The sequence below is a fragment of the Podarcis vaucheri genome (genome assembly GCF_965113315.1).
Source record: "Podarcis vaucheri genome assembly, chromosome: 7".
NCBI classification, from domain to species: Eukaryota; Metazoa; Chordata; class Lepidosauria; order Squamata; family Lacertidae; genus Podarcis; species Podarcis vaucheri.
The window spans coordinates 54,687,389-54,713,874 of NC_138765.1; the positions used below are offsets into that span (position 1 = coordinate 54,687,389).

The window sequence follows — 26,486 nt, forward strand, 5'->3', positions numbered from 1 at the left end:
AAGAGGCTACAGGGAAGGGAGAGCAGGGCTCACTCACGGACTTGCTTGGATGCCCCGTTAGTGCAGAGGAGGCCTCTTCTACTTGCACTGTTTGGAGCTGTTGGAGATGATCTAGCTCCCATGTCTAGCAGGAGCTTATTGGGGGGAGAGGGGGAGGAGGCCCATTGTATAGGAGCTGTAGGCTTTGAGGTCCATCTCTTCCTCCTCTTCTTTCTCTCATTTCCCCTCCCCATGGTCAGTAATTCTGGGTTCTTTATATTAAAAAATCACACGATGGAGTGGCCAAATCCTGCAGTGAATCTCAAAGGCTAGTCTTGCTTTCCCTGGCAACATGTAGCTTGGCTTGCTTTCATGAGTCACTTGCCTGTCTGTTTTTGTTCTAAATAACCCTTTTTTTGTGGTGGAACTGCTGTGTGCCTGTGATGCACCATGGTAGAGCTACTCCTGCCTTTAGCCAGTGGAGAGGAGCCAACCTAGTGGTTTTAGGGGCCCTTGCAAATCTTACAAATTGACATCTGGGTCAGAAAGCAATGCAGTGCAGAGACGTTATGAATAGTAGACCCTGATGGAGAGGCAAGAGGTGACAAGAAATAGAAGGATCATGTGCATTCAGCTCACTTGAGATTAGAAAGGGCTTGTTTTTTTGGGGGGAGGGGGGATGGGGTCCTGTATGATTTTTAATGAGTTAAGGGGGGTGAGTCTCTTGAGAACTCTCTAGACAGCACCTCTCTTCATTTCAAGCTAATTAAACTCTACCTGCCTGGCAGTTTCCTGAAAGGGAGGGGGGAAACTCATGTTGACTGTGACTTCCTGACCTGGTGGGGCTTCACCTTTGACCTTTGACCCCTGGCCTCTGGCCCTTTTAGGAAAAAAAGAGATGCTTTAAATGCAAAGTTATTTGATAGCTAATCCCAGCCGGAATTTTGGCCGCCTTGCCTTTTGTTCATTTAACCCTCACTTTATGTGTTGTGTGAGGCATTGGGTGAAAGACAGTGTTGACTGGTTGCAGGGGGGGGGGGCTTGTCTGGAGAAGGTGGGTGATTTAAGGGAGATTTTGAGGGCTGAAGCATAAAGGAACATGCTCAAAAGTGGCAGCTACTTAGTCTTCCAATGTCCTGAGAGCAAACTTCCAAGTTATACAGAAATCTTTTTCCAGGCAGGACCTATGTATTTGTTTATTGTGGTGTCAGTTTTCCAGGCTGCCTTATAGTGTGTGACACTGGTGGGGATGGAGACTGGGAAGGCAAGCCTTCTGCAGAGGTCATACAGATGTGCAGATTACTGGCTTCTTGAGTTGCAAAAAGAGCTTACAGCAAATCCTATATCCATCAGGTTGCAGATTAGACTGTTCAAAACATTTTTGGCATGTTTGTTATGGTGATGAGGAATCTATTTCTCTGTGTGCATGGGAATGCGGTTCTTTCAAAACCACATCAAATCAGAATGTTTGAGACCACCCAAACAAAAGGGCATGTGGATGGAAGCCCTGAGCTGCAACTGAATGGACAACCAAGTCAAGGCAAAGCAACAATAAGAGAAGTGTATGTCATAATCCATAGTAATGGTGCAACAGGTGTCATACCAAGATGGCACTTTGAATTGAAACGAAGCTTAGTGATGGAGCGCCCCCCCCCCCGGCAAAATTATGGGTTACTTTCTTTTTGGCTCTCTACTTGTCTTCTCTCCCTCCATCTCTGATAGTATGCTGGGTTCTGTAGAAAACTCACTGATGACAAAGTCCTTACTCTGATCCAAGTTAATAGCTTAGCGGGTGAGTTTGGATTGGGTTTGGCAGGGATTTGAACTATCCTTTCCTTCCAGCTGTAGGTTCTGCTTTTCTGTTTTACTCTCTCCCCCTCCTCTTTCTGGGTCCCTGATGGATGTGTTTTTACAGAGCTCAAATTTTGATATTGAACTCAGTAGCCCTCAGTGTTGCAGCTTCATTTCCAGTCTCTAGACATGGAACTGTTGAAGTAGTATTAAAAAGTTTGTATCTTTTAGACCTGATAATCAGAACCTCTGCCTTCAGACACCCTGGATTAAGAGGTGGAGTAAGGTGGGCTCCCAGATCAGAAAGTGTTGCTTTTTGTTCACTCTGAGCTCCAGCATCTCTTTAAACCCCTGTTGCCTTCACTTTTGTTGCTCCTCATCAGTCTGTGATTAATGGCTTCCAGTGAAAGTGGATAATGGGGTAATGGACAGGGAGGTGGTGTCTTCTTCACCCCTCCCCCAGCAGGAGCAACACATCATAGCCCTTAGTTTAGTCTGAACTAGGGGCCATGTTTCTTTTGTGGAAAACAAATAAAGATGGGTAGTCAAGGTTTGTTCTTGACTCACCCACCAGTCACGCTTGGTTTGAGTGCCCGCAGGATAGCTTAGTTGGTAGAGTATGAGACTCACAATCTCAGGGTCATGGGTTTAAGCCCCATGTTGGGCTAAAAGATGCCTGCATGGCAGGGGGTTGGACTAGATGACCTTCGTGATCTCTTCCGACTCTACAATTCTATAATTCTATGAAATAAATCCCTGTCAAATATTTGGGTAAGCCTAGGGACTGTGGCTTATTCCTCCCAAGAACAAGCCAGGAGCCATCTCCATGTTCATGGTAAACGGATTTACAGTGAGATGCAACCATAACTTGGTGGTAGAGCACCTGTCTTACATGCAGGAGGTCCCAGGTTCAGTCCTCAGCACCTCCAGATTCTCCTGTCCGAAACCCTGGGGAGTTGCTGCCAGTCAATGTAGGCAGTACTGAGCTAGATGGCATCTGATTCAGGACAAAGCATTTTCCTATTTTCCTACAAAAGCTTTTTTAAGGAAGGACCATAGCTCAATGGTAGAGCCTTGCATGCAGAAGGTTCCATATTAAAGCCCTAGCTTTTTCAGGCAAGACTGGGAGTTGCCCCTGTCTGAAACCCTAGAGAGCCACTGCCAGTCATTGTAGACAAGATTGCTAAATGGACTAATGGTCCGAACTCTGTATAATGCTGCTTCCTATAGTTGTAGCATGTCAAGCAACACTGTATGTGTACCCTTAAAAGGGAGGAAAGGAGGAGCTTTAATGTGTGCCTGAACAGCTTTCTGTCCTAGGGCAAAGTTGGTGGTTACGGCAGCAGGATCAGCCTGTGCAGATGAACAGCTTGGGCCAATGGAGGCGGCTGCGCATTGATTTGCTGTCATAAAATACAAGGACAGAAAGCAGCATTTGCTAATAAAAAGGGAGACCTTCCCTGAAAAAACAGTTATTACTGTATCCTGGCACTCGAAAGGAACAAAGCAGGTGGGTGGGTGGGGGGTTGTTGCTTGTTAGAGCTGCCGCAGGCTAATAGGCAGAGGGCAAGGCAGGCAGAGGGCAGGCTGTGCCCTCTCATATGGAGAAGGCCAAAAGGTGCCAGCTAAGCTCTTCTGGCATCAGAGTTCCCTTCCCTGGGGAGGATTAGCAGGCAGGGGTTATGCAGACGGACAGCTGGGCAAGCTGTTTGGATCACGGGGAACTGGAAGCAGCTCAGGCTGTAATCTGAGCTAGGAGGGGGTTTATGATTCTGTGCACAGGTCAGTGCCCAGACTGGAAGGAGAGAATGGAGGGGGGGAGGTGTCTCCTTTGGACAGCAACACCCATTGCTTATATGTCTGGTTCCAGACTGACTTTGAAAAGGGGGCATTATTGTGAATGCATTTCTCCATTACACAGTGATGTCAGGAATTAATTTAGAATTTGGCTTCCCCAGAACCTAAGACACACCCTCCATGCCCAGCCCCAGGGCCCACTTTCAGTGGCTGGGAGTGTCTGCTGGCACGAGATTTTTACCATCACTACGGATGCAGAGCCCGCTTGATTTATGCCTGCCCTTTGAGATGGCCAAGTGTTCTATAAGGACTACAGCCAAAGATCTAATTGATCAGTTAAAATGAGTAACTGAGTTCTGTCTCCCGGCCACCAGCCTTCTTGTGCCATGCTACCCTGGGGTGAAAGTGGGACAGCATGAAAAAGTGGACATGGGCACACATACACAATGGAAAATCATCAAACTGAGGCTTGGGAAATAAAAATGTCTTGTGTGATATGGAATAATTTCAACATGTTTTGACTAGTTGTCTTTAGGGTGCAAAATAATCCTCCCCTGCCTTATTCTACTGCCTGATAGCTGCAGTTTCCTCAGAGCTTACTGTTCCCTAGGCCTTGTCCCCCCCCTCCCCCAGCCCCTAATTTTCTCAGCTCTGTTCATTTTACACCCTTCTCTTCCTTGGGCCTTCAACTTCATCCATCAGCTCAGCTTGTTGCTTTACTTAATTACTCTATTTCTAGAATGGCTTTCAAGCCCTGGTTCCAAGGCAGCTTACGTAATCTTAAATAGTTAAAAACCATTCAAACAGGGACCCTAAACCCCATCATGATTAATGCAAGGACAGCAGAAAAGACCCACAGAGTATAGAAACAAAAGAACAGAACCAAAATAATACAAAAGCAGCTTTACTAACCAAAGAGGTGGCTCCCCTGTTGAAAATAACAAGGGAGCATGATTCTTCAAAATCTTAAGGTGGAGGCAGTGCCCTAAAACTGGAGCCACTACTCTAAAAGCTCTGCTGCTTGTTGAAACTGAGCTAATGCAGCAGCCACTGGTATCTGGAACAGGGTTAAAGTGTTAAACAAGTTAAAGTGAGGGGGGGGGCTCATAAAGGCACAGACTCCTCCTGAGATTCTTATCCTCTCTCCTGCCCATGAGTCTTTCATCTTCCCCTCCACTCTCATTACCACCTTTCTTCCAAAAGTGTACAACACCTCTTTCTTGTGTTAAGGCAGACCTACCAAGCCTTTGAGGGATGATGTTCTCAGGAGTGCTGCTAGAGCCTGGTGTAGTGGGGAAAGGAATCATGACTTTTTCATGTTTGGCTCAGATCACTCTTGACCTGTTCTGGCTTTGCAGGTGAGAGGAGAGGCATTGGATATGCTGTTTCCTCTGCTCTAGTTTAACGGTGTTCTCTTTGACACAATAGGGACCAGCAACCCAGTTGCAATTCAGCTTGTTGTACAGAGCAAATGTATCATCTGCATAGCACTACCCTTAGTTTTTGTTCCTTGCATAAGAGAAACCCTTGTAAGAAAAGGCTGTTCAGACTCAATTTCCCAATATGGCTGCCCCTCCCCCTTTTCAGAATGGTTGCAAACTATTTCACACCTTCTAACTGTTCTTCCCAAAGGTTGCTGAAATTTCCCCTTTATTGAGTCTCCCTCCCTCCCACATTCAACAAGGAGTCTGTTTCCTGTTGATTGACTGCTCTGGTGAAGATTGGGGTGTTGTAAAATAGGTTTATCTCACTGAAAGACTTACAGGAGGTATTTGAAATGCAACCTTTGTAACCTTTTCAAGGGCTATGTATATGCCACCTTTAAAATGGAGGGGGGGCTGGTGCACTCCAGATGTACTATGCCTCCCAGCATCTCTGACCATTGGCTATGCTGGCTAGAGCTGCTAGGAGATGGAATTCAATAACAGCAGGGAGGGGGCAGTTTCCCCATTCTTGCTTGAAGACAAACAAACCTGTAGTTGTATCCTGAGTAGCTCAGTGTCTTTTAATGCTGCCACAAGTGTCAATGAGCAGCTTCATCAAGCTCAACATTGTCTTTACTGCCTGGCAGCAGCTCCAGGGCTTCAGACAGGGGACATTACCTGGATTGAACCTGGGGTCTTCTGTAGGCAAACCAGATTCTGTTTGAGAATCTGTTTGAGGAGCAATCCACCTTTGGGTTCTCGTGGGTTGATACGGGGAGGGGGAGAAAGAGGAGGACTAGAAGGAGTTGTCAGCTTTGTGTCTTAGGTGGAGGACTGAACCGCCTCTACAAATGATATATGTTTCTCTGAGTGAACAGGAGAGGTATGAGGACTCCACCATTCCTGGTCTGCTTCTTTTCTCCCGCTCTCCTTGTCTTGTGCTGTAGCACGATTCCTGTTAAATCAATATTGAGTTGGCACCTGTTATTACAGGATGTGGGACCCAGCCGCCTTCATGCTGTGACTTCTTTCTGTTTCTTTCTCTCCGCTTTTTGGTTTCTCCAATGCACAAATGTGCACACACAGAGAGAAGGAAGGTGGAATTCAACCACACTCTACAAAATAGGAAGATTCAACGGCTGAGGAACAGCAGTTGCAGAGTAGGCCTGGATCCTCTTTAAGTGCCCTAATGTTGCCCTAGCCACTGAGGGTCAGAGGCCACCTCCCATATGGGCTTTGTTCACCTTGATGGTTATGGATATGCTTGGCATGTTTATGAGTCCCTGAATGACCTGCAATGCTGACATCGCCTTGCTCAGTAAAGAGCTGGGGGCAAAGGCTGCAGTTGCTGTGTCCACGTTATGTCTGGCCAGGAATGTGAAGTGGTCATTTGACTTAATTGGAGGGAATTAGGGACTGTCTGGTATGGTGTGAAGTGGTGGCCATTTGAATCCTAGGCAGGAGGCTAGCAGCCCTTTTAGTTGGGCTGGACTCCAGTGCAGACAGAGGGTAGAAGCATCTTTGTGTACCTGAGTGTCTAGTAAAACATGGCCCACCCCTTTGTTCTGACATCTAATATGTGATGCCTTAACAGAGGCTCCATCAACATCATACTTTTCAAGCACATGGCGTCCCTGAAGAATCCTGGGAACTGTAGTTTACCCCACACAGAGCTCCAATTGCCAGCATCCTTGACAAACTACAGTTCCCAGGATTATTTGGGGGCATGGAAAGCCATTTACTTTGAATATGCTTTAAATGTATGGTGTGGGTCAGCCCAGAGGTTGAAGGCCAACTGGATATAGGCATAAGTCTAGTTGCTGAGAGAATCCAGGCTCCACCCCCAAGTGTGTCCTCTGGTACATCAGTTCTCTTCCATCATGCTTAAAAAACAAAACAAGCTGCAAAACCTCCCTCTCTTACAACAGCATTGTTCTTAAGGTGTAGAGAACCAATATTCTTCAGACGGCTTTAAGGGTGGGGCTGAAGAAACCCTCATCTTCCCCTCCACCCATCCCATTGCCTAATGTGCCCCTCCTGGAGCACAGCCAACTCACTTCAGAGTTGCCGCAACATTGCCTGCTCTGGTTTCTTAACAAGGTGTGGGGCTGATTTGCAGCCCTGGAAAGCCAAGCTTCTTCCAGAGTGCTTCTTTGCATGTTCTGGTATCTGGCAGACACACTGTCTTCTTCCAGAGCTCCTTTGTGTCTGGGGAAGGGACCACAGCTTAGTGGTATGGCCATGTTTTGTACGTAGCCCTATGTGTTCATCCTCTTGCATTTGTAAGTTTAAAAATGATCAATTTGTACATGATGACTGCCTGATTCTTAGGTTCCACCTTGATTACGGAGATCTTCTTGATGCCCCTGAGGTTCAGTTGGCCTCTGTTATGGACAGGCCCAGCTGTTTGAAACTCCTTGCCAGTAGAGGTTTGGCAGGACTTATTCTTGCCTTCTTTTAGATGGCTCCTTTGCAATGTGAATTTGAATTTGAGATTGTATAACTCTGCTTCCAGTTCCAAACAACACAGAATCCTGTCCTTGACAAGGCCCTGCAGCCCTGCTCCCTTTGCCAAGGGATGGGGAACCTGTGGCCCTCCAGTTGTTGATTACTAACTCCTATTAGCCGTAGCCAGCATACCCAGTGGTCAGGAATGATGGGAGGTGTAGTTCAGAACATTTAGAGGGCACCACTTTAGCTACCCCAAAGTAATGGTTTTTAGTAACACCCCTTGCCCTAGATGCTTAAGATGCTGACTATGGTGTTCATGCAGTCTGAACAGACAGAACCCAAGTTAAAGGCAAACAAATGTATTTTGAAGCTAGAATGTTTCTACCAACTGCTCCATGTCCCTCTCTGCTTTAAAGAGCAGCAAGCATCCCTTTCAAAAGTTGGATGGTTGCAGTGTCTGCAAATAGCTGAATCTAAGTCCAAATATGGGGGTGTTGGTGATGCCTGCCTTTATCTTTCTGGCTAACTCTTGTACAATGCTATTAGCCCTTCTCTGAACCCACTTGTGCGACTTGTTTCGTTGGCTGGCTGGAGGTCAGAGTAGATCTGTACAGATCAGGTTTCAATTGCAACAGGGTTACATATAGAGGGTCAAAGATGGAAAGGAGTCAAGCATTGAACAATGACCTGGATCAGGAAAGAGGCTTTTGTGCAGGGTGGTGGCTAGAGGAGATACAGGATGTACATCTATTGCTGCAGCATCTGGAGTCGTTGCCAGTTGCTCTAGCAAGGCTCTGTTTGTCCCCCACCACAGCATTCCCTGCCTGGCTGTGTGAGAGAAGCCCCCTTGAGCAAAAGACTTACTTTCCTGCCATGACGCCTGCTGATTTTTCCATTGTCTGTAAGCAGATAGGGTTAACATTCCCCAGGGAAGGCAGGGCCTCTGGAGACTCGCTGCAGTCCAGCAATGAATGGTGCCTTTTTAATACTCCATCCTTCAATCCTTATCTCTCCTAATTTATTGGACGTAACTGGTGGCGCTGATGGATCCACAGCTCAGACCTTGGCTTCTAAATTTCAGCATTAATAATCTCAGCCTTCAGCCAGCTCTCCAGATGTCTTTGATTTAGCTGCTCACTCGGGAGGGGTGCAACCCCGTGTCCCTGGTGCCAGCGTTAATGTGGCCTGCTGACAATATATTTGGGCTTGGAATTGCATTTCCCTGATGAATTAATTCGCCTCTTAGTGACTGTCCCTCCCTCTGTCCTCCTCCCTTCTTAGCTGGGGTCAGATGTTCTAATGAATGGGGTCAGGATCAACTCATTGCCTTCCTGCCCTATCCTCTCATTCTGCCCTCCTCCCCCCCAAGTGAGAAAGGGGAAATTTATCTGGCACTGTGAGTGAGAGACAGACAGACAGACAGACACACACACACACACACACACACAGAGGCACAGAGAGAAGCAAATAACTTGCTTAATCTTCCATCAGCTTTGAACTGTTGTGCTAGGGCACTCCATATTGGAAGGCAGGTGGTAGGGAATAGTAATCAAGAAATCTTTACCAGTTGCTTTGTGTGCTCCTGGCTGTTTCCGTTCTGCAAAAAATAGCCCAAGAACCATGGTGGTGCCTGCCTCCCCATCAGTGCCATAAACACAGGAAGCTGCTGCACAGCAGGTCAAGACTGTTTGTCCATGTACTCTGGTTTCGTGTGTTACAACTGGCAGCAGCTCTCCAAGGTCTGAGGGAGATAAGGGTCTGTTCTACCTGCTCCTCCTTCCTTTTAACTGGGGAGACTGGGGGTTCACCTTGGGACCTTCTGCATGCAAAGCAGGTGCATTCTGCATTCTGTAATTCAGGCATGAGTTTTATTTATTTTTTATGGTGGTGGAGGGGCATGATCTGGACAGGGGTGTGTTTTGATCCCTGGAGCTCAAGCTACTTTGGCAGGGAACTGCAGGAGAACAAACTAGATTGTTGGGAACTGTTGCTTCAGTATTCAAGTGACAAATGCTAGGGCTCTTGCAGATGTTTTGGACTGCAGTTCCCATTCAGCACAGCTGGGAATTGTGGTCCAAAATATCTGGAAAGAATCTGGTTGGCAAAAGCTGACCTAATTAGAGACCTGAATACACTGTGTATTGATTTGCCTGTTTTGCAAAACTTAGCCTGCTCCTGCTAAGCTGAGCTTTAAAAGCCCTGATCAAATAGGAGCTGGAGGTTTCTGAAACAACCCCAAAAACCTGTTTGACTAGAACTAATGGTGCCCTGCATCATGGGCAACAATTACCGGTACTTCATTGCTCTGTCTTCTAGAAACTTTTGTCCTTCTGCTCCACTGGACAAACCTTTCAGCCTATAGAGCCCTGCAAACAACTACACCAGCATTTGATACTGGCTTGTCTGCTGGTGCATGCCAATAAGAGTCACTGGAGGGGCACATCAACAACCCTCTTTCAAAAAAGAATCTCTTACTTAGCCCAACTGACACCTACATCCCTGACCTTGCTCACAATGAATGCAATTTTGAGTCTATTTTAAAGGTCATTTACAATACTGGTCTTCATTGGCATCACGAGCAAGACCCAGCCGATCCACGACTCTGCTTATGGTTCAGAGGAGCTATTTAAAGCCAAGGGAAATAATTGACTTGCTTTTCCTGTTGCACTTTGAAATCCTCTTTCTCCCTTTCCCCCCCCTTTAAAGATGGTTAAAATCAGAAAAATTGACCTTATTCCAAGTAGTTCCTTGCACAAGCCTGGCTGCAGTCTTAAAATAATCAGTGGATCAGCCAGGGCTGTCTGGGGGAGCAGAAGTGGGTTGCAGCCAGTAGATGTCCATAGTCAGAGTGGCTGAGATTAGCAGTCCAAGTAAGGAATGGCTTGTTTTCCTACAAGCTCTTATTTTTCCATAAAAAGGAGACACTAAGGGCTTGTTCAATTGATGCTGGCCATCCATTGTAATAGGGGTTATTATCCAGATAATTGGCACGTGGTGATAGATGGCAATGCAGAGGTAAGGAAAATTAGGCTGGGCAGATTTTAAATTTTTTATTCCAGCCTTTGATTCACTGGACTTTCTTCACTTGAACATTGGCCTCCCCTTGATGAAGAACTGAAATTCCCGTTGCAGTTTCTACCCAAATCTTTAATGCTCAGATCAGTGTGATACATAGGCAAAACACAGCAGGTGCTACACATAGCTACACAGAGACATTGATCCAGCAACAACACCTCCCTTACAAGCCTGTTATAAGTGATTTGGGTGGACACAACTTAGTGGAGCAAGGCGTTCTGTTCCCTAGTGCTATTTTTCTAGAAAAAAGAAGTGTGGGAGCTCACCATTAGTGCATGCCTTGTTCTCTTATAATGGCAAAGGTGCCCACCTGAGAGGTGTCGGAGCTGTGTTCCAGCAAGTTCCAGCTGGAAAAAAGCCCTGGGTAGACAACCTGGTATTTCTCTGAGAAGGCTGAACCTGCCCTGTCTGTCCATGCCTCCTCTGGGGTCTCATTAACCTAGGAGAAGGAGGGTACACCACTGCCTTGACAGGGCAGCAGCCTCCCCTGGAGAGGGAGGACTAGATGTGATTTCTGACAACCCTGGAGGTGTGGAGTTGGTGGTGCAATAGGCAAACTGGCCAAACCAGAACCAGCCTCCCAACAGCTCCAGAGTGGGCACTGAAGCCCATGCATTGTACTGTGGGAAATGGTGGCAACAAGGGAATCCCCTCTCCAGGATCCTCTTCCCCAGGGCTCTCCCAACACAGGCAGAGACCTTCCCAGTCTACTAGATCCCTTCCTGGGGTCTGCCACTCCTGTTTTCTGTCCTGGCTTGACCAGTCCCCTCCCCAAGTCTATGACAAGGAGCAGTAAGTGCGCAGAGGCACCCTGATAAAGGGCCGAGTGGGCACTATTCTGGTAACATTTACATGAACAAACTGTTTAAGGGAATGGGCATATACTTCTCTTGTTTAAAGAGAAGACAGCACTTGGGCTGCCTTTGGATGGGGTCAGTGGGGGGATATTGTGCAAGTGTTGCTGGGTTTATTGCTAACTCTCCCCCCCCCGCCCCAATTTATAACTACATTTTGTGATGTGGAACTGTGCCTTTGTGATGGATATACCATGGTTTCCTGCATAATTTTGTTCACACCAGTGGGTGTGGTATGACACAACTGTGGACATAATTGGACATGTCTACAGTACTACCATCCTCCCTCTACCCCATATCTTTCCCCTATGATCCTGTGTGCAGTTTTGAAAAACTTATTTCCAGCTAAATAAGTGTATCTCATTGAAAGGTGGAAATAGTGGTAGCCTTCCATTTCAGTGTATCAATCAAAAATGGAAACTCACACTCTTTCCAACCTGTTTGTAGAAAGGTGCGTGTTGGAAAGTTTGTTGCTCATTGACAGAGCACCTCTTTTACTTGCAGAAGGTCCCTGACTCAATTCCTGGCATCTTCAGGAAGGGCTGGAAAATGCACCTCTCTGAAACCCTGAAGAGCCAATGCTAGTTGGTGAGGTGTTGAAAGTACACAGGAACATGGGAAGCTACCTTCTTTATACTGAGTCAGACCATTAGTCCATCTATCACAGTATCATTCACTCTGACAGGCAGAAGTTCTCCAGCATTTCAGACAGAGATTCCTTCCAGCTCATATCTGCAGATATCAGGAATTGCACTCTGGACCTTTTGCAGGCAAAGCATACGCTCTACCACTGAGCCACGACCTACTCAGCTAGATGGACCAACAGTCTGACTTGGCATAAGGCAGCTTCCTCTTGTTTTCTACACAGTGAAAGTTGTGCAGAGTCCTAATGAGAGTCTACCTCCTATGACCATTAGGGCTTATTTTGTAGCCACCATCCCATCACCTTAGTGTGGTTCTTTGTGGTTGGTGGGTTCTGATCCCCACGCTTTGGAGGTGATGGAGCCAGGGGCAAAAATCCCCCTCAAATTCTGTTTCCCGCTTCCTCCAGAGTCTGCTTGTGTTCTGCTGATCCTCTGCTCATCTCTGAGCCTTTAAAGATCAAGGTGGGATTAAATGACACTGAGCTGAAGGGAGCAGGGAGAATCTAATCGCAGCCTCTCCGGCTTCACACCTGAGAACATGCTGCTCTCAACATCTTTGCTTAATTAATCAGCTAGGTGTGTATGTGTATGTGTGTGTGCGTGAGTGAGCGAGCACACAACTGCCGGGGGCCTGTTTGTGGTGTTAGCCTATCCATGTGGTGCTTGGCAGCTTGCTATGCAGCAGACACGAGGCTAGACTTTAAATAAGGGTGCAATTATTGTCTGAATAATTGACGAACAACGGGCAACGCATCGGCACTCAGCGTAATGGGCTTTGGTCCGTTGCCACGGAAGAGGCGCCGGCCTCCTTGGCTCTGCCAGCTTTTTCCACATCTTTGGCGGGAAGGCCAAGTGAAGGTGTGGGGAGGAGCTTCTTCTTTCCCTAATTTTGATACTTTTTGCCCCAAGTCAGGAATTAGTCCTATAATGGGGTTTAGCACTGACATGCTCTCAGCAGATTAAAGGTAAAGGTACCCCTGACCATTAGGTCTAGTCATGGACGACTCTGGGGTTGTGCACTCATCTTAGATCTGAGCTTTAGGTTAGGGTTTGTTTTTTGGGTTTTTTCTCAGGGGTGAGCAACTATAGTAGTAGCATCAATAAGTTTAATATACTCCCTCAAAATCCCAGATTGGTTAGAATATCCACGTGACAGCCACAGGTACACCGGGTGCCTTTGCCCAAGCCAAGGCTGGGGAATGTGTGCCATGTTGTTAGACTCCAGTGCCCATCATCCCTGACCTTTGGACTTACAGACTACAAAGCATGGTGGAAATTGTAGTCTGGCAACATCTGGAGGGCCACAGGTTCCCTCATCCCTAAAGTACATCTGTGAAAGCTTCTGAGGGCCAGCTTGCTGTTGTGGTGAGAGTGTTGTGTTTCAGTGCAGCAGACCTGAGTTCAAATCTTGTTTTGCTTTCTTAGTGGCTTTGGGCCACATCATTTTTGCTCGTCTACTCCATAGGGCTGTGGTGAGATTGACATGCTGCTTTGAGCTCCTTGGGCAAAAGACCAGATACTACAAATGTCATCAACTGTCCTGATGAATGCCTGTCCTTGTATGTTTGGAAAGGGAAAGTGTATGAAGATGGGTGGTTTTGGTTTTACTAGTCTGCTTTTTTTCTTTCTCACAACCTGTTATTTGAGGTTCTGCTTATTTGGCACTCTTGTAAATCAACTCAAAAACAAAACATAGGGTAGCAACCAACTAAATTTTACTTGGGGGTACATCCATTGAAATTACTGGACCTAAGTTAAGCATATTCATTAATTCCAGTGGGTCTACTCTGAGTAGGACTAACATTGGCTATAACCCATTGTTTTAGTTCCAAAAACAAAACACACAACCATATCAAACAAATTCATGTTTTAAATGGGGGGGGGTTTGCAAGGAGCAGGTGTTAATCAGTTGGGGGGAGGGAAAGGCTCGGCTCGGTATGGGATATCTTCATGTCATGTGAAATGGTCAGAAAAGTATCCAAGGAATGATGGCAGAAAATTGCAGCTCTTGGGCCCTCACATTGCTCAAGCAGTGGTGGAGTTGAGTATGGAATTGGCTCAGGGTTCCTGGTCCTCATGGTGCTTTTGGCAGGGGGACATTGTGTCCATTTCAGCAGGAAACATTCAGCCCTGTTTGAGGCAGGTCCCATTTAACTAGAGCATGAACGCATGTGTACACACACAACTTCTGGTGTCACTGACCTCAGTTCTATGCTGGGTTCAGTCTAAACATCACAGGTCAGCTGCAGGCTAAATCAAATTTGACTTGTCACTGACCCGCAATAAACATTTAAAGTAGACATTCAAGCACAAATCACTGAGGCTGTGCGATTTGCGTGTGTTAAAAAAGTGTTCTCTGGCAGTTTCAAAGCAACACACCTTTTAGAGAAGTATTTAGGCTAAAGAGAAGGCAGCACCACTCATACATTAGCAACATGTGGGAGTTCAGTTGGTCGACGTTGAGATGTGTTATTAGGCAGTCTGTGGGCAGACTTTAAGCTTCACATATGTATAGCTATGAACTCCTGTATTTAAGCGTGTGTCATCTGCTTTTATTTCCTTTGTCATCTTTCTGTCTATCTGCTCACTTGTGTACCCCCTGTAATAATGAAATATCCAAGGTACTATTCAGCTAGTGGGAGACGGGAACAATACCTTTGGACCATGCTAACAGTGCCACCTGCAGTCATGGTGCCGATTTTGCTCAAGGTCAGAAAGCATGCCAGTGGGAAAGAAGGTTCTTTGATCTGGCAGTCTCTGCCAGGGCACAGAAGTGGCTGGCTTTCTTTGGGCAGCCTAGGCGAACATGAGTAGACTGGCCTCTTGCGGTGCATTTCCATGCAGCTGCCTGAAATCCTGTGATTGGTGTTGTGTCAGGACTTGTATTTTTGCAGTGTTTCCTAAGAGGACAGGCGTTAGAAGGACAGAGTGGCTCTTTATATGGCACATGAGTCATTGTGGCGGGGAGCAATTTTCCATTCTTATTCCACTTGCTGTGCCTCTTCCTTCTCTCGCCTTCCTGCATAAACCTTCAGTGAGCCTCGCTTCATTTTCTTGGATGAGCAGCTTTTGATGCAAGTGGTGGGAGAATCCTTATGCTTTCTCTTTCTTGCTGTGTATTAAGAACAGATGGATCGCCCTCCAACGAGCCTGTCTGCACCGTTAACACTTGATGAGCCCTGCCGCCACTCTGACTTAAGAGAGGGAGCACCGGGTGCCTCACTTGGCTGCCTCTTGGCAAGGGAGGAGCTGCTGGCGCCTGCCTGAGCGTTACAGTGCTATGTGGTTAATTGTCCTTGTTTATAGTGGCAATATCCCTCCGTGGGGCGTGGGTGGCCTTGACCAGGGAAGGACCAGAGGGATTGAGAAAGAAAAAAGAAATAGATGACTAGGAAGACAGACATAAAGGTGCCAGGAAGCTGAGGGGGGATCTCATGAGGGTTTGGTAGGAGTGCAGGCTACAAAAGAGAGAGAGAGAGAGAGAGAAGTCCATAGTTGACAACTAGAGCAGGCAGCTGCTTTGGGAAAGAGAATAGTCATAAGGTAGGGCAGGTTCCATTGTACTTCCCCTTCTTAATTGTGGTTGTGGACTGTGTAACTGGATGGGTTGTTTTTGTACAGAGGCTGCAGGTAAAACTGTGTTACAACCTGTGTTACAAAACTTTGGGAAATATTCCATGCCTTGTAAAACAAGCTGTGTACAGAATGACTTGAAGGGTGCTTCTTATTTGCTTAGAAAGCCAAGGGTAAATTGGCTGCAGACAAAATATTGCACAGAGGTTGATAGCTGCCTACCACAACCACAGCTGCTGCAGCTGCTAAGTAAACAATTTGGGAGTGGACTTGTTGCATAGATGGAGAATCCTAGTTGGGGATCACATTTGGGTAGGAAATGCTATGGTACATCTCCTTGACAATTACATCTCATTGAGAGATGGAAAGCAGACATGCGCTAAAACACCCCCAAGAAACCCTCTTCTCTCAAAATTCGAAAGTAGCACTTGCAGTATTGTGAATTGGCCCTTGAATCCCAAGACCCTGGGCTAAATCTGGGGGATGGTGGCTGAGGAACTGATGTTGCTTCATTTCTTTTCTGTATCTAATTAGTTAATTTCCCATTCTTACTAGAGTTCTTCCACCACTTTGACCAGTTAGGGCTCAGGGTAAAGGCCAGGGGTTCCACAGAGTTTGACTGGTCTTTGTAGCAAACTAAACATTTCAGGTCATCTGGACACCTCCCCTCCCACGAGAGGCAGGTATTGTCTCTAGCCTTGTGCTGCACACTGAAAAGTCAATGTGAGGTCAAGGACAATGCCTAGCATCGAGCTTCGGACTCTGGTGTGTGTGTGTGTGTGTGTGTGTGTGTGTGTGTGTGCTTCTTGCAATTATACCGTGCTTTTCCAAACCCAGTGGGGAAACTGTTGTATTCTGCCTTTAAAACACACACACCTCTTCTTATTGGAATTGGAGAGGAGGTTTAGGGTTCTTGTTTTGTTACTGAACTTTAAAAGTGCTGTACCAGCACATACACAATTTTGCTCACCAGAGGAGAGCGCTCCACTTACTCTCCAGTGTGAAGGACTTTCTGAAGCCCCCAACAAACTCTCATGCACCGCAGTTTGGAGAAGGAAATAAATAGGAGACAGTTCTTCCCATGATTGTTTCATTAGTTATTCAAGTCCCAGGTACAAGTAAGTCTGGAATCCTGCTGCTCTCTCCAGCCCTCTATGTGCTTGTTAGAGAAATTGCTTGAGGGTGATTTATTTATTTATCCTTTAGTCCATTTATGGACAGTTTACTCTTCACTGAACTCTAAAGTGGAGTTCAATAAGGAAAACTAAGTTAGTTCTTGGTATGAGCTTTCGTGTGCATGCACATGAAAGCTCATACCAAGAACTAACTTAGTTGGTCTTTAAGGTGCTACTGGAAGGAATTTTTTTATTTTGCCTAAGATATATAGTTAAGAATGGATGGGAAGGAGAAATGGAAGCTTGGCTCATTATCTTAGAATTTTGGACCCCTGACCAAAGTGGGCCTCAGCCATCCCCCCAGTCTTGGAGCTAGATAAGAGCATTCACCCACCCCAAATGCCTCTGACCTTACTGCACAGTTAGAGTGATGACCTTCTCTCTCATCCCCAGCTCTAAGGAAGGCTGGGGGCACCCAACACTTGTTAGTATCCAGTGGCGTACTTGCCATAGCGAGCGTGGCAAGGGGAGTTGTGGACCCCCCAGTGCCTATATTCTTGACATCATTGAGCAGCTCCTTGTCATTATCCTTCTGATGACTGCATCCTGCATTGCAGGGGGTTGGGCAAGATGACCCTTGGGGTCCCTTCTGGCTCTACATATCTGTGATTCTGTGATTTTAGTTGGGTAGAGAGATGTGCAACACCTTCGTGCCTGCCTGTGGGGCTCTTGCTCATGGAGGCAAGAGGGGAGCTTTGGCAGCGGCGCTAATAATGCTGGGGCCTGCCCGGCAATTGATTTAAATCATTTTATAGAGAAACCTATGCAAAATAAAAAGCCCTTAATCACATTTGTATCCATTTCCAGCCTCGGTAAATCAATTTGGATTGAGCCGGGTGCCACACTTACAGCTTATTAGTGTGTGTCTATATGGTCAAATTAATGCTAGCCCAGGTTCACCTAATGGGGTCGCTGCCATTAGATTTTCTGCCTAAGCCTCCATAAGCTGCAGCATTTCAAGAAAGAAAGAAAGAAAGAAAGAAAGCTGCAAGAGGAGTTGGTGAGAGCGCCAAGACGTGAAGGGCAAAGGCTAATGGCACTTCATCAGCGACACAGCTTTCTATGGCTTCTACCTTTGGGGACAGGCCATGGCTCAGTGGCAGACTGCCTGCTTTGCATGCTGAATGTTGTAGATTCAGCCCCTAGCATCTCCAGGTAGGGCAGGGAATGTACATTGTCTTAAGTCCTAGAGAGCCTCTGCCTCTCAGTTTAGACAATACTAGATGGACTGTGGGGTCTGCCTCAGTATAAGGCAGCTTCTTACATTCACATGCCTGCTCATTTATTTTCTCCCTGATGTGGCCTCCCTGGCAGTGAGGAGAGGGAGTCTGGCACACATGGGCTGCGACCTCCAAAGAGGGGTTGCTCTCTCTTAAGCAATCCCACCCACCTGCCAAGTAGGTAAAGCCCTGGCAGGCTCCCCTGGTGGGAGCAGCAAGTTTCTGATCAGTGCTGAGTGTCAGACTTATCATTTAAATTTGCAGCAGTGCCCCCTGTTGTAGCATCATTCTGGGAAATTAGGATGGTTCCTCCCAGAGCCAGCTGTCTGGTGCTGTTTAGAGCACTGGAAAGCAAAAAAAAAATTCAAGGGGGTAGTAGTGCTGCCCAGGGCTGGCATTAATTCTGGCAACTCTCAAGGTTGCTGTGTGCTGACACCAGGCCTGACTCAAACCAGGAAAAGACCATATGCAAACCTTCACACAGTGCCAAACAGAAGCCTGGCTTAGTTGGTCTTAGTAGGTCTTGCAGTGGTCAGGGTTCAGGCTGCTACCCCTTCTGTTGCTCCTTGATCTGTCCCTGTGGCCAGCAGCAGCAGAATACCTTCTGCACATTTGCATATGGAAATTTATAGGGGTTACAGAATTTATTTTGTGTGTGCAGAATTCAAGGCTTTCTTCAACCCTGATTACGATGCTGCATGTGCAGCTCAAAGCATGATGGGAAGTTGGAGGTTGTGGCTCAGCTGCAAGGATTAAACAAGGGCAGGTATTTTCAACAGAGGGTGCTGGGGAAACAGCTGATGGAGCACCTTAATTCCCCTAGCGGCAGCTTTCCCTCCTTCCTTTTCCCTCTTCTCCCCTCCCCTCCCTTTCATGTAGGTCATACAGCAGATAGCCTAGTACATTTTCCACCCGCCCATGCTCCACACGTTGTGTACTGAATTCCTCTCGCACGCTCAATTATTTATAATTATAGCTTTAACAGGCTCTGGCACTGTGTCCTGTCCCATTAAGGGAAAGGGAATGGTATGGGGGGTGGAGGGGAGAGAGAGAAGAACTTGCATAGCCGGCATTGTCAGTATGCTTTCCTCACTGTCGACATTGAGAATGCAGAAACCTCCAGCTTGCAGGCCCTCCCCAGTCTATTCCACCACAGGCAGCTCAACTGCCCTGTCCAATGCAGAAGCTTAATTACTAGTGAGTATTGCAGCACAGAAATGGAGAGTGGGGTGTGGAAGGTGTGCAAGGAGATAGATGAACACTTTGAAAATATCTGCATTAAAGCAGATACCCAATTGCACACTGTGTCCTTGGGAAACCAATTAGGGCACCTTGTGTCACAAGGGGTTGGGAAGCTTTGAAAGCCACTGTTTTAGCACCCTGGGTTCCTACACTCCCATTTCCTAAGCAGAATTGTCAAAGGTCTCTGTCTCTCATTACTTTGCAAAATCGTGTGTCAAGAGTTCTTGCCCAAGAAGTTTTGTAGGGAAAGAAGCCTTCTCTTTGTGACTGTGGCACCAAGACCTTGCTCCACTAAATGGAAGAAGTTAATAAGAAGTTCCACTTTGGACCTACCTAGTCCAGCATTCTGTTTCCTACAGCGGCCAATTAGATATCTCCTGGAAGCCTATAAGGGGACCATGAGAGCAATAGCCCCCACCCCCTGCTGCTGATCTTCAGTGGCTGCTATTCCTCTCATCCTTGAGATAGCACCTGACCATCATGACTAGCTGTCCACTATAGCCTTAGTCTCCTATGATCTAGTCTAGCAATCCTTTGATAGTGCCAGAGCTTATTATGCAGGTGAGGGAGGCTTCTGTGCCTTCCTTGGCCAACTGACCAATCCCTCTCGGGCCTTAGCCTTGACTTTCATTCTGGGTTCCACAGGGAGAGTGGCTTTTGGAGTGGCATCTCTTCCAGCAGTTGAGAAAGTCTCCTGGGACCAAAAGGTAATCCCATAGTTTGGAAGAAGGGTGGGCTATAAAATCAATACATGGATGGATGGATGGATGGATGGATGGATGGATGAATATTGGAAAAAAGGTGTGGTGTCAGGATGACTAATATTATTATTATTATTAACACCATCATCAATTTATTAATTTTCTTCCATACAAGTATCTCAAGACAACAGACAATAAAAACAGCAAAAACAACAACAGCAAAGTTTTAAAAACTCAGCAGCTATGGATAAAACCATACAAAATAGGCATTCATAGCAAAGACCCTTTTATGAATATGGGAAAGCCTGTTAGAACAAAGACCTCTTCAATTGTTTATAGAAGGTGAAAATAGTGGTTACCTGCCCTGGAAGAGGTCATCCGTCAGGGTAGGCAGATTCAGTCCCAAACCCAGGTCTGAACCCAGGTTGCAATGGGGCTAATGATGAATTTTCACCAGGTCAAGTTGTTTAGGGCCAGGGGGCAGTTTTTGCCCCCCCCCCATCACCCAGCCTCTTGCAGTGAACATGCTCTTTGCTTGTGGGGGAATTTAATCTGGTTGATCTGCAAGGAGGGGCGGCATGTATAATACTGCCTTTTGGGCAAGGAGTTAATTAGGTGCTCTTCTGGCTTAGTGGATTCTATGGATTGCCCAGCTAGCTCAATGTCAGAGGTGAAACCATTTTGGCGATCTAATCTGGTCTTTCTTCATACCTGCCTCCCCATCCCCCACTCCATAACTGTCTCTCTTCTCTCCCCACATCCTCTGACTTGCTGTTGTTCATGTGGATCTACACACACACACACACACACACACACACACACACACACACACAAAATCTCTCTTTGTGTGTGGTGTGGGGGGTGGGAAGCAATAAACAGATCTTTGCATCTGGTGGCTGCTTAATTTGTTTTCAATAGGTTTCAATCAATTAAATGCAGTCCTGGGGAATGGGGGAAAGTGCAGCAGTAATTGGCTAAAATAAATCACTTGGCTCTTCCCCGGGCAGCCGTAGCTGAGGCAGGAGGCAGAAATGACTTTGCTTCTTAATCAATGCAAAGGAGGCATTGAGGGTGGTTTGGTTTTGTGGGTTGTGTGTGTTTTTCCCTTTTCTGGGGTTAGATTTTTATTTTTTTTATAACACATCCATGCAGCCCTGGGAGAGCCAGGCAGGGTGTGCTGGCTCATGGTGTGCCAGTGATTAATGCACCTCCCTTGTGTCTGGTGTCATGGCCTCTGAGATGATGTTATCCTGAGCTGCTGCCCCCATTTTCTTGCCACCCTTCCCCTTCTCTCTCTCTCTCTCTCTCTCTCTCTCTCTCTCTCTCTCTCCCTCTCCCCTTTATTATTATTATTTTCCCTGCGAGATTTTCTCTACCTTCAAGGCTTCCTGCCTCTCCATTGCCTCTTCCTTTGTACTCTGCAGGCAGTGCTTATGTACAGCATCTGCGGCAGAGCAGGGAGCCGGGAAATCAAGGCTGGGAGGTGAAATTGACAAGGTGGTTAAACTGCCTCAAAAGCCGGCTTCCTTCCTCTTCGCTCCTGCTCCCGCCTCCTTCGTGGACTCTGAGGCTGCCCACATGAGCTGCAGCGAAGGTCGGGCTTTTTCCCAGCTTGGATGAAGTGCCTCGAGAGACGCTCCACTTCTCGAGTGCAGCCTTCTGCCCTCAGCTCTCAGATGGCTTGTGCTTTGAAATATTTCCTGCCTGCCCTTTCCCCCCTGTCGCTTTGGCTCTGCAAAGTTCCAGGCACTGCTCATTTCTTCTCACTGAGGAGCCTTGTAATATATGGCCGCTTTGGATGAAATGTTTTCTTGTGAATGCTTTAAAAACGAGATGTACGGAAGTGACTAGAAAAAAATGGCAAAGTTGATGTTGAAAGGAGCAGACATGGAGGCCAGTGCTGTGTCCAGAAAACAGCTGATGCATCTTAGCAGTTGCATCAGTAAGCACTGAGCTGTAGGCAGTCAGTGCAAAGCCAAGGTTAGGCACCTGTGTGATTTGGGACAATGTTGCCCAGGAATAGGGAACCTTAGACTCAGGGGCCAAATGTGATCCTCCAGACATCGCTGCCTGGCCCTCAGGACTCTCCCTGGGTGACACATCCCTGCTTTGCACCCTCCTGACTGTTTTTGCCTGCCTCAAGTATGTTTTTGAATTCTGACAATGCTTTCTGCTTGACTGTATGGTGAGGATGCAGAGGTGTGTGTGTGTGTGTGTGTGTGTGTGTGTGTGTGTGTGTGTGTAAAATAGCCTACTGTACAAAGGTAAAGTTCATGTTAGTGGATCTACCCCCTTTTGCCTCTGTCCCTGTGCACTACTGGCATGTGCCCTACAGTAAGTTGCCTTGAAGGGAATGCGGCCTGTGGGCTGAAAAATGTTTCCCATCTCTGTTCATAGCCATTGCCCCAATCAAGCCTGCCCCTAAGCCATTTCCTTGGGTATTCTGTGGAGATAATTGTCTCTAGCAGAGGTAGAGAGCCCAGTGTCTTCTGGTTGTTGTTTGGGCATTACCTATTGCCAGCCTGGCTGATATGCAGGGATGGTTGATGTTGTGGTCACAGATTCCTCACCACTGCTTTTCAGGCAATCAAGCCAGAAGGCTGTATAAATATGGATGTGTTTCTTATAAACCCCATATGGATCAACACAGGTGTGTTTGGTCAGTTGAACTAGTAGTCCTTCTCCTTATAGGTTAACATGGTGGATGGGAGTAATGTTCTGTGTGCAGTCTGATTGCCATCTTCAAAGGCCTGTTGCATACGTAAATGATGGAGAAGCTTTTTGCTGTTGCTCCAGAAGGTAGATCTTGGAACCAATGAGTTAAAATCAGAATAAAAGGAACGGGCTAAATGTCAAGAGGAATGTCCTGAAGGTATGAGTTGTACCGACAGTTGAGCGGACAACCAGATTTTATCTTCTGTATTTCTTTTGCAACCTTATTAAGCACTGCTTAGCTGTGGGAGAGGAACAGGAGTCTCTTAACAACTCTCAGCACCCATAACAAACTACAGTTCCCAGGAATCTTTGGGAAAAGCCATGACTACTTCTATTATTATTATTATTATTATTATTATTATTATTATTAGCAGCAGTAGTAGTAATATTAAATTCCCTTCAGAATATTAAACCACCCTTCAGATGGTATCCAGATCTTAGGGTGGTTCACAACATAAAAATACAAAATGAGAACACAAAATACATAATAAAACCAGAACAAACTAAGTGGTATCATAGTGTATGGTGCAGATGTGGCCTTGATGAATCTCCTGAATTGGAAGGGAATTGTAGATGTAGACATTTTGGAAGGGGATTGTAGATGTAGACATTTTGAGGTTCCTTTCAGCTGGGTGATTCTACGAGACTGTTCCTCTGGCAAAAGGGAAGCGTTTATAGTTGGGCTAGTCTGGGGAGAGCAAACTGGCTTTAATAACCACAATAGTTTCTTGCTTCTACTCTATAGCCGGCAGTGGCTCACAGCAATGGACACCAGCTCCCCACCTGGGCGGTCCCCAGTTCAAGTCCCAGCTGCTCTGACTTTTTTACACCGGCAGTGCACATAGCACAAACAGTTGCTCCCCTCGTACAGACATTTTAAAAAATCTAGGGTTTGTTGTAAAAATGCACCTGAATGAGGTGGGAGAATCCTGTTGGCAGAGTGGGCTTTACCATTCCAGACTGCAAGTAGGGAAAAACCCCTTTTAAAAATGTTCCCTTGTATTAAAAAAACACACACCTTCCTACAAGAATTAAACCAACTTATCAGAGAGCTCAACCAGCCATCTCCCTGCTTTGTTGGTCTTTTAGTTGTGAATACATCTTGTGACGGGGAAAGCATTAAAAAGTGTGTCCGTCTTCCTTCCCAGTCATTGTTCAACCTTGGGGCCATTATACTGCATGCCTAGATCCATTCTAGGAAGGAACTGGTAGGGCCAGAAGCAACTCTGTGGCAACAGGTCTTTGGAACGTTCCCCATAGCTTTAAATTGTTAATCTCCCACACGCTCCTTGTTGCCCAACCTCTCCCAAGAAATATCTAGGAGCTAATGAAACCTCTGTTTGATCTTGCAACAGATCCCAAGGTATTGCAACAGGAAAACGGTATAAACCTAATTAGCTACCATTCACAAACTGCCAGGAACAAGTGCACATAATTTCAAGGGGGGTGGGGGATCAGCACAAAATGTTGTGATGTGTAAAATGTTGCCAAGGTACTTCTGTGCACCAATGGAAGCAGTGAGGCACTGGGGCTTCTTTTAACTGAGCCAGTTGAACTCAAATCTGTTTGACGTTTTTCTGTGGTCCATATTGCCTTGCAATTTCTACTGGTTAACGAAGTGTTCTTTTTTTCTCTTCAGGGGAAAAAAATACCCCTTGATCAGAGGAGGTCATTGCCTCTGCAAAATTATAGTTGTAAGAACGTTGGGAGGGGGCTGCTCCTGTGAACCTGCCAGCAATTATGTGAACACAGCACTTTTGATTGCTCCATTCCAATTAATTAAACACAACGGTGACCCAAATTATGATCTCTTGGCTCTGAGAGTGTGGTATTTTTAACCTTAACTGTCTGGGGCTGTGTTTAGATTTCAAACCCAGGCAGAAGTGTCACCCAGGGAGAATGGCTGGTTGTTGAGCTGAACTTTGCGGATGACAAAACCCGCAATTAGACACCGCAGTGTCCCAGAGACAGGTCCTTAAAGCTGTCGGAAGCCAGGATCCCGTCATTTGATACAGGTCTGTCATTATGCTGCTGAACCTATTAGCTTCAGGTAAATAACCCGTCATGCCAGGGACAGAAAGCAGGCAGGCTGGGGAATTCTGTAGCCTCCTAATTAGGAGCTGTGGTGCAAAAAGATGGATGACTTCCATCCCTTAATTTCCTTCATTAGGGAGAAGTTTCAGGAGTTCCTACTCCAGCGCTGAGATGGCAGTTTTCACCTCTCTTAATTCTGATTCCACAACTCTTCGCTATTCTATGGTGCATTGTTTGCTTGTTTGAGCTGCTTTTGCGCTTCTTGATTTCAGTAGATGGGGCTGCAGACCCGGCTTCCACCTGTGTTAACTTTCAGGTTTTTATAAATGACTATGAAAATTACTGTCCACATTGAACTGATTTAGGTCTTTCCCAAATGTTTCCGTTTCATCTTGTCGCGCAAAGGGCACGGGAATGTCACTCTCTCTGAACCACCCCCACCCCCCGCTGCCTTTTGGAAGAGGGAATAAAGGAAAGCAAGATCTGTATAGCTTTTGGGTAACATAGGAAACTGCTTTATACTGAGCCAGAGCACTGGTCCATCTAGCTCAGAATTGTCACACAGACTGGTAGCAGTGCAAAGGATGGTGTTTACTTCACCAGCTACCTTCTGCCAAGCATGCATTACTCAAGTGGACCTCTGGACGTAGCAGGATTTTTATTTTATTTTTGCACAATAGTTGGCCACTCATTGACACTCCAGTGTTGTGGACCCAAGACTGCAGAACTCCCTTCTGACTGAGATTAAACACTTTCCTTGGTGAATCATGACCAAGACTTTTCCAGCAGACATTTTATCTGTTCTTATTTATTTATTACATTTCTATCCCACCATTCCTCCAAGGAGCTTTAGATGGTGGCATACCTGGTTCTCCCATTCCCATTTTATCCTTACAACAACCCTTTGAGGTTAAGAGATGGTGACTATCTCAAGGTCACCCAATGAGCTTCATGGCTGAGTGTGTGTGGATTTGAAGCACTCTTAACCACTCTACCATGTTGGCAGTGTTGTAGTGTCTGGTTATATGGTGAAATTTTATTTATTTATTTTCTTTGTGGTTCATTTTTATTCACACTGCTTTTAAATGCTAATTAAGCAGGGTAGAAATGTTTTAAATAAAATAAATAAATAAATAAATAAATAAATAAATAAATAAATAACATAAACCACTGGATTTAATTATTTCCAAGTGTTTCTATTGCAGCCTTAATAGAAGAAAAACAGTCAATACTAAAAATAGAAGAAAAATAGTCTTTACCCAAAGTTGGACCGTGATTATACAGTGGTACCTTGGGGTACCCAAGGTAACATATGCTTCTGGTTACATATGCTTCAGATTACAGAGTCCGCTAACCCAGAAATAATACCTTGGGTTAAGAACTTTGCTTCAGGATGAGAACAGAAATCATGTGGTGGCGGCGCGACAGCAGCGGGAGGCCCCATTATCTAAAGTGGTGCTTCAGGTTAAGAACAGTTTCAGGTTAAGAATGGACCTCCGGAACGAATTAAGTACGTAACCAGAGGTACCACTGTAGTTGTAAATTTATAACTCTGTGGTCTAGAAACAACCTTCAGTAGCAAGCTGTGAGGGCGGGTCTTTGAGTCCCCTTGACATTCCTTGCATATCATTCTGGAATAACAGCTGCAGGACCCTTTTGATTACATAAACCTGTCTGGTGATAGAAAAGGCTTCTAATTCATTTGCAAGTGCTGTGAAATCCAGTGTTGGGATCCACTGGGCACATGCAGTGTACCTTTCTTCCACCATTTGCACACTTGAAGCCTAATACATCCGTCGTCAGCCACGACC

General features: G+C 46.1%; 1 protein-coding gene across 5 annotated transcripts in view; it reads left to right on the forward strand.

The window, feature by feature from the left end:
• GSE1 (Gse1 coiled-coil protein) overlaps positions 1-26,486 on the forward strand; it is a 427,626-nt gene that overhangs the window by 240,670 nt on the left and 160,470 nt on the right. The gene's annotated exons all lie outside the window — the stretch shown is intronic.